Below are 7429 nucleotides of genomic sequence, written 5' to 3'. Positions count from 1 at the left end.
TGATCAGTGATGCTGAGTGTCTCCCCACCCTCCTGGCCCCCATGAGAATGTGATTGGACTTATTCCAGGCTTTATTTGTCCTTTCATTCCCAGCTGTTATGAGTAAGTGCTTAATAAACATTTGTTGAATGAATTTACTTTCAAATCATTTCTTGAAAATCTATCATGAACAGAGTAATAAATATGTAGGGTTCAAAAAAATGAGATACAAAGAACTCAAATTCCAACAGGGAGGAAAGAATGAATTTTTAAAACTATAGACCTGTAGCTTTGTAACCGAACCAATGTGAGTTTGTTCCTTGGTGAGTCAGAAACTGCACCAGATGGAGTTGTCACACAAGGAAGATTTTATTTACAGCAAATAAGGAGATCATGAGGAATAACTTCCAAAGCCATGACTCTCTGAGCAAGGGTGGATGAGTTCCTTTCATTTAGGGTTAGGATGAAAATTTAGATAGGGATGCCTTGTCATCACATATGGAGGCAAGCATGAGGTCACGCGTGTGTCTTATGGATCGTATGTTATGTAAATGAGGCCGAGGCTTTTCCTTGGGTGGAGATTTTAGTATAATTAGGTAAAGATAGTCATCAGTCATTCTAGAGGTCTCTCCATGGTCCATCTGCCTCTGTGTGAGTCAGGTATTAAGCTCAAACTGGTCTGGGTGGTCTGGGCCAGCGGGTGGTCTTGTCAGAGCAGTTGCTATCACTTGCTGGAGGGGCAGCTTTGCTTTCCATTTGCCTGAGTTAAGTGATAAGCTGGGAAGAAGAGCTTAAGAAAAACTGTGGGACAAATGTCTATGAGTACAAGCAGGTGGGCAGTAAAGCTCAGGTCTTGCTTGGAGTCTAACTGGTGAAAGATTGACTTCAGCATCTTAAAATCTTAAAAGATTTTTAAAACATATAAAAGAATAAGATGATTGTTTGGAGCTAGCACAGGTTCATGGATCACAGATAGTCTCTGATTCATATTATTATCATTCTTTGGCCAGGGGTACTAGATTCCTAGATGTAGTAAGGATTATATGAGATCATGCATATAGGCTACTCAACCTAGTTCTTGACACTAGTAGCTCAATAAATGATAGCTATTGGTATATTATGTTGATTTCAGCAAGATATTTGACTAACTCTAGTGATATAACAGCAATAATCATAAAAACAATGACCACTACTTCTTATTTATCATGTGACAAACACATCCTAAGTGTTTTACATACAATATCATATTGAAACCCTGCAATTAGGCAAACTGGGTTGAATAGCGTCCCCAAACATTCATGTCCATCAGGAACCTCGGAATGTGACCTTATTTGGAAATGGGGTCTTTGCAAATGTAATCAAGGTAAACCAAGGTCACACTGGATTAAGGTGGATCTTATATCCAATGATTGGTGTCCTAGAAGGAGAAATTTGAAGACATGGAGGAGACAAAAGGGAGAAGTCTGCATAAAGAGACTGGAGTCATGCGGTCACAAGCCAAGGAATGCCATGAATTCTAAGCAGAAGGAGTTAGGGGTCCCCAGAAAAAGAAAGATGAAACCTAGCTTTCTTGACACAAAAAAAGTCACTTTGGGCCACTTGGCCGTCTTGTACTCTATGCCTCACCAGCATGACTTGCTCAAAGCCTGTGTCTTACAAGAACTTCCCAAGTCGTGTTGAAACTGCAGAATAGACCTCATTAGTTAATTACCTTAAGGGAACAAAAGGCTGTAAGAACAAATAGCCATTATGGGGCCAGGAGAGAACCTAATCCTATCAGGAACAACGTATTGTGGAGAACTCCCAGTGCTGATTCAAAAGTAAAGATTGACCTGACATACATTCTTGAGTTATCTTTGCAGGATCTAAACCCCTTTGAGCACTCAGATACCAGACCAACTGGAGCCAGAGAATTGTTGATGCTGACCTTTGCTAACCCTTGGCACTCTGACAAACTAAGACCTGGACACTGTCATCTTAAGATGATTTTTTACCTCAGTTCCATCCTGAATGCCCCATTGCACAAGCCCCTTCATGAACATGTATGTGCCCTTAGCTTAAAACTTCCCCAGCTTTGTTGTTCAAGAATACACTGTTTTAGGAAATATTCCTAGGGTTCTCCTTTTCTTGTTGCAAGTTAAACGCTCCCTTTTCTTGTTTTTTATCATTTATTTTTTTTATTTAAGTCCAAGTTAGTCAATATATAGTGTAATAATAATTTCAGGAATAGAACTTTGTGATTCATCACTTACATATAACACCCAGTGCTCATCCCAACTCCCTTTTCCCATTCTTTGGCTTGGTTGTGTCTTCTGGCTCGACATCCACCAAGAGGTGCACCTGTTTCAAGTTAACAGGCTAGTCAACGATCAGAAACTAGAAGCTAAAGGAAGCAAGGAAGGATCCTTCCCTAGAGCCTTCAAATGGAGCAAGTTCCTGCTAACACCTTCATTTTAGACTCTTAACCTCCAGACTGTAAGAAAATAAATTTTTGGCTTTTTAAGCCACCCATTTTGTGGTAATGCCATGGTAACCCTAGGAAACTAATACAGTAGAAATTATTACATTCATTTACAGTAAGGAAACTGAGATGTAGAGAGGTTACACATCTTGGCCAAGGACACAAATCTAGTGAAGTGCAGAACTCACATCCCAGCTCATGTCTATCTGACCCCAAAACCCATGTTCTTAACATGCAGACTGCTCCATAGATTTACAGCTGGCTTATCTTTTGCCATCCAAGAATGCTAATCAGCATATTGATATCAACATGAAGAGTTCTCTGATGATAATCTTTCTTTCTTTCTTTCTTTCTTTCTTTCTTTCTTTCTTTCTTTCTTTCTTTTACTGTTTGCCAAGTAGTGAATATTATTGATAATAGCTAATATTTCTATATCACTTACAATGTGCCAAGCACAATTTAAGCACCTTATATATATTAACACATTTATTTCTTAACCTCATATGAGGCAAAGGGAAGATTGATTACAAAAATGGTCCCAATTCATGAGGGAGATGAGTGAAATAGGTGAAGGGGATTAAGAGTACTCTTATCATGATGATCACTGAATAATTTATAGAATTGTGAATCACTATGTTATGCACCTGAAGCTAATATAACACTGTATTTAAAAGACAGAAAGAAAGAAAAAAGGAAAGAGAGAGAGAGAGAGAAAGAATTTATAACCATCCCCTCCCTCTCCCACCCTCTTGAGGCCCTCCATGATTTCCCTCTCCATGTCATGAAAACAGGCCCAAGCTGGCCTGCTGGAAAATGAGCTAAGACATTTCAACTAATGGCTAGCCCACCCCCAAAAACAGACCTCCTACTTAATCTGCAGCTCGCCCCAGACAAATGAAGGAGCCTACCTCAGACCAGAAAAACTGACTAGCAGAGCCTAGTTTAAATTGCCAACTTGAGAATTATAAACTAAGTAAATGATTGTAGTCATAGGCCACTTAGTTTCGAGGTACTTTGTTAGCTAGAGGACACAGGTAGGTACAATCATAATAGCGTATTATTATTAGTTTCCTATTTTACATATGAAGAAACTGAGGCCCAGAGAGGTTTAGTAATGTGCCACAATTATAGCTAAAAGAGCCAGGAATTCAACTCAAGGAATCTGGCTCCAGAGTCCATTCTCATGACCACCACAACATCTTCCCTCTCAATCATTTCCATGAAGTCAGGGAAGGATTGCCTTTAAGATCGGCCAATGACACCAAGCCAGGAAGGATGACTTCTTGCCATGGATGCCAGAATCAAGATCCAGAATACTTTCAACAGGCATGACTCAAAATCTATTGATCTTTAAAATAAAACTTCACAGGAAAAAAAAAAAAAACATATAAAGTCCTGCATTTGAGTTTTTAAAAATACACAAACAAGAGGGAAGGCTTGACTTAAAAGCAGCTCATGTGAAAAATTCAGAGGGTCTAAAGAAACAAAACTGAGTAAAAATCAACCATGTGATGCCCTGCATTGATGAGGGTCTGGTGTTCGAGCCCCAGGCAGTAATACTACTCCTGCACAAGTAGCTGGGAGATAACAATGTCACACCAAAACTCTGTTACAGGAGATAGTACTTAATCTGAGAGGATGGGGAGGGGCACGAGTCTGCGAACTCTTACGATATCTAAGATTTGTCAAAATGTTGAAGAGAAAGTAGATTGATTCTGTGATACTTCGGGGAGAAAATAGAGATCAGGGATTGGAAGTTTTATTGGGTAGAAGAATGAATAATGGTATTCTTCCTCCCATTGTCTCTCCCAGGCTACTTCCAGGGCTTGTTCTTTCCCATCCCTCAGTGAAATCTCCAGCAGACCCCTTAGCTTTCGGGCCCTTTTGATCAACTGAACAGTTTTGTTTCAGTAACTAAAATATCCCTTCAGTGTAACATCAACTCTCCAAGCTCATCTAAACTTAGGGCTTCTCCCTTTGCAACGTGGAAGCTAACGGGACGTTTGGAGACGGATGCTTGGGGCTTAGTCTCTCTTCTTTGCTCCATCTCCTTCCCCAGATTGCCAAGTCACCATGTTTCCTCCTTTCAGGGCAAACCCAAGGGGAAAGGAGATTAGAGACAAAGGGCAAAGTGGTAGATATAGGTGACATCTGGTAATAGTGCGCTCTTGGGGCAGAAGGACAATTATGTTTCTTTCACAAGCACTTGGGGGTTTCCCCTCAGGTGTCACACTGAGCTCCTTTGACTGAGTCAATGCCTCTCCTCCCATGAGTGGCTTACAGCTTTCCCTGGCCACCACTGTCTACTGGGATCCCTTTGCCTTTCCAGAAGTTCCTCTTCCATTGGATCTCTTTTAGGAAACCCAGACCAGTTCCGTACCACATGACCATTGGACCCCTGGAAAATACGTACCTTTGCTGCACCAAAACAGAGAAAGTGAAGCTCCTTCCCAACATAGCCTCTTCAAGTAGGTCACTGGAAAGGGGCAGCTATGGGCACAGCCTCCAGCCTTTAAACATTTCAGGAATGATGTCCTCAAATGCCAGGGAACACACTGAAAGCTCTCAAAATATTAGTCTTGAATTCAAGTGTCTTGAATCCCCTCTAGTTTTTTTGATAGGAGATACCACAGCACTCTACTAATCCTTCAGTAAAGAAGGTTCTCAAGGGTAACAGAGAGATGGGTGATGGGCTAATGCAGATAGGGTAGGTTTTTCAATTTCCTAAATAAGTCCATATAGATAGTCAAGTACCCAGCTTAAGCTACTGTTCTTAGCATCTGCCTGGTGGAATTCTAAGTTTCATTGTAACATACCATCTCAGAAGTTACACAGGAGTGGATTTCCCATCAGTAAGAGGTTATCTTCCTAACAAAACAAGTGGACCCAGATCAAACAGCTGTAGTCTACCAGTCTCTAGAATTAGTACTCAAACAGAGGTTGTAGAAGGAATTTCCACACAAAATGGAAGACAGGCAGGTAACATCTAACATCTTCTTTCTCACTCTAGAGTTCAATTATTTCTTTAACAATATCCATTCTCACAGCTTTTATACATATGTATATATATATATATATATATACACTTTTTTTTTTAAGAAAGCAATCTCAAGGAGTCACAAAAGTGAGTGCATGATTATGTAGCACACATGGTATTCACAAGTGCTCAGGGCAATTTAAAGGAAGGAAAACTCTTGGTAGAGTATACAGTTTAGTTAGAGAGGATTTGTCTGCCATTATATTACCCTGTACTTTTAAAGAAATTTGTTTCAGGATGCCTGGGTGGCTCAGTCAGTTGTGCATCTGACTCTTGGTTTTGGCCTAGATCATGATCTCATGGTTCATGGGTTTGAGCCCTGCGTCAGGCTCTGCGCTGACAGCTTGGAGCCTGGAGCCTACTTCAGATTCTGTCTCTGTCTCTCTCTGCCCCTTTCTTCTCCTGCTCTGTCTCTGTGTCTCAAAAATAAATAAAATGTTAAAAAAAATTTTTAATAATAAAATACCTACAGGAAATGAGTGACATCAGCAAAATAGAAAAATAGGAGTTTTCTATTGTCTTTTCCCCCAAAGAACACCAATTTTGACAGTCATCCAGGGATGAGAGTGTTTTTGGGTAAGTCTGGGAGTCCAGTGGAGAAGTTCCAGCACACCTTTAAAGGAAAGAAAGAAAGAAAGAAAGAAAGAAAGAAAGAAAGAAAGAAAGAAAGAATCCAAGACTGGACATATTGAAGAGGATAAAAGGAACAGATTCACTTTGCCTACACCACCTCTCCCCCAAAAGATGCACAGCTAATTGCCAAGAGAGACATTCCCAGCCTGTGATTTCTCCCTCAGGGAAAGTGAGAGCATGTGAAAGAGAGCCCAGCTTCCTCGGCTGCATGGAATGCTGCCAAAGAAAAAAAGGCCTGAAACCATAAAACTCTTAGAAGAAAACACTGGGAGAAGCTCCTTGACATAGGTGTTGGCAATGATTTCTTGAACATGACAACAAAAGCACAGGCAAGAAGAACGAAAATAAACAAGTGGAACTATATCCAACTAGAGAGCTTCTGCAGAGCTAAACAAAACAATTAATATATTTAAAAAGTAATCTGCAGAATAAGAGAAGATATTTGCAAACCACATATCTGATAAGGGTTTAATACTCAAAATAGATAAAGAACTCATACAGTGCAATAGCAAAGCATAAGTAAACAATCCAATTGTAAAATGGATTAAAAGATCTGAATAGACATTTTCCCAAAGAAGACACATAATGCCCAACAGGTACATGAAAAGGTGCTCATCAACATCAGTAATCACCCAGGATATGCAAATCAAAACCACAATGATATAACACCGCACACCTGTTAGCATGGCTTTTTAGCAAAAAGACAACACACAACAAGTGCTGGGGTGGGGGGTGGGGGGCGATGTAGACAAAAGGAAACCCTTGCACCCTGTTGGTGAGAATGTAAATTGGTACAACCACTATGAAAAACAGCATGGAGTTGCCTCAAAAAATTAAAAATAGAACTGCTATGTGGTCCAGCAATCCTTCTTCTGGGTATACATCCAAAGGAAATGAAATCAGTATCTCAAAGACAAAACTGTGCTCCTATGTTAATTGCAGCATTAGTCACAATAGCCATGATATGGAAACAACCTATATGTCCATAGTCAGATGGATGGGTAAAGAAAATGTCATATATAATTATATATATATACACACACACACATATATATGTATATAATACATATATATAATAGGTATATTATATGTAATATATATAATACGAATATTATTCAGCCATGAGAAAGAAAACCCTACCATTTACAACAACCTAAAATGAATCTAGAGGACATTATGCTAAGTGACATCAGTCAAACAAAAAGACAAATATTGTATGATCTCAGTGATACGTGGACTCTAAAAAAAAAAAAAAAAAAGTCTAACTCACAGAAACAGACAGTATAATGGTGATTACTAGGGGCTAGAGGTCAAGGAGA

Source organism: Panthera leo, chromosome B1 (genome assembly GCF_018350215.1).
Source record: "Panthera leo isolate Ple1 chromosome B1, P.leo_Ple1_pat1.1, whole genome shotgun sequence".
Lineage (NCBI taxonomy): Eukaryota > Metazoa > Chordata > Mammalia > Carnivora > Felidae > Panthera > Panthera leo.
This window is presented reverse-complemented; position numbering follows the sequence as displayed.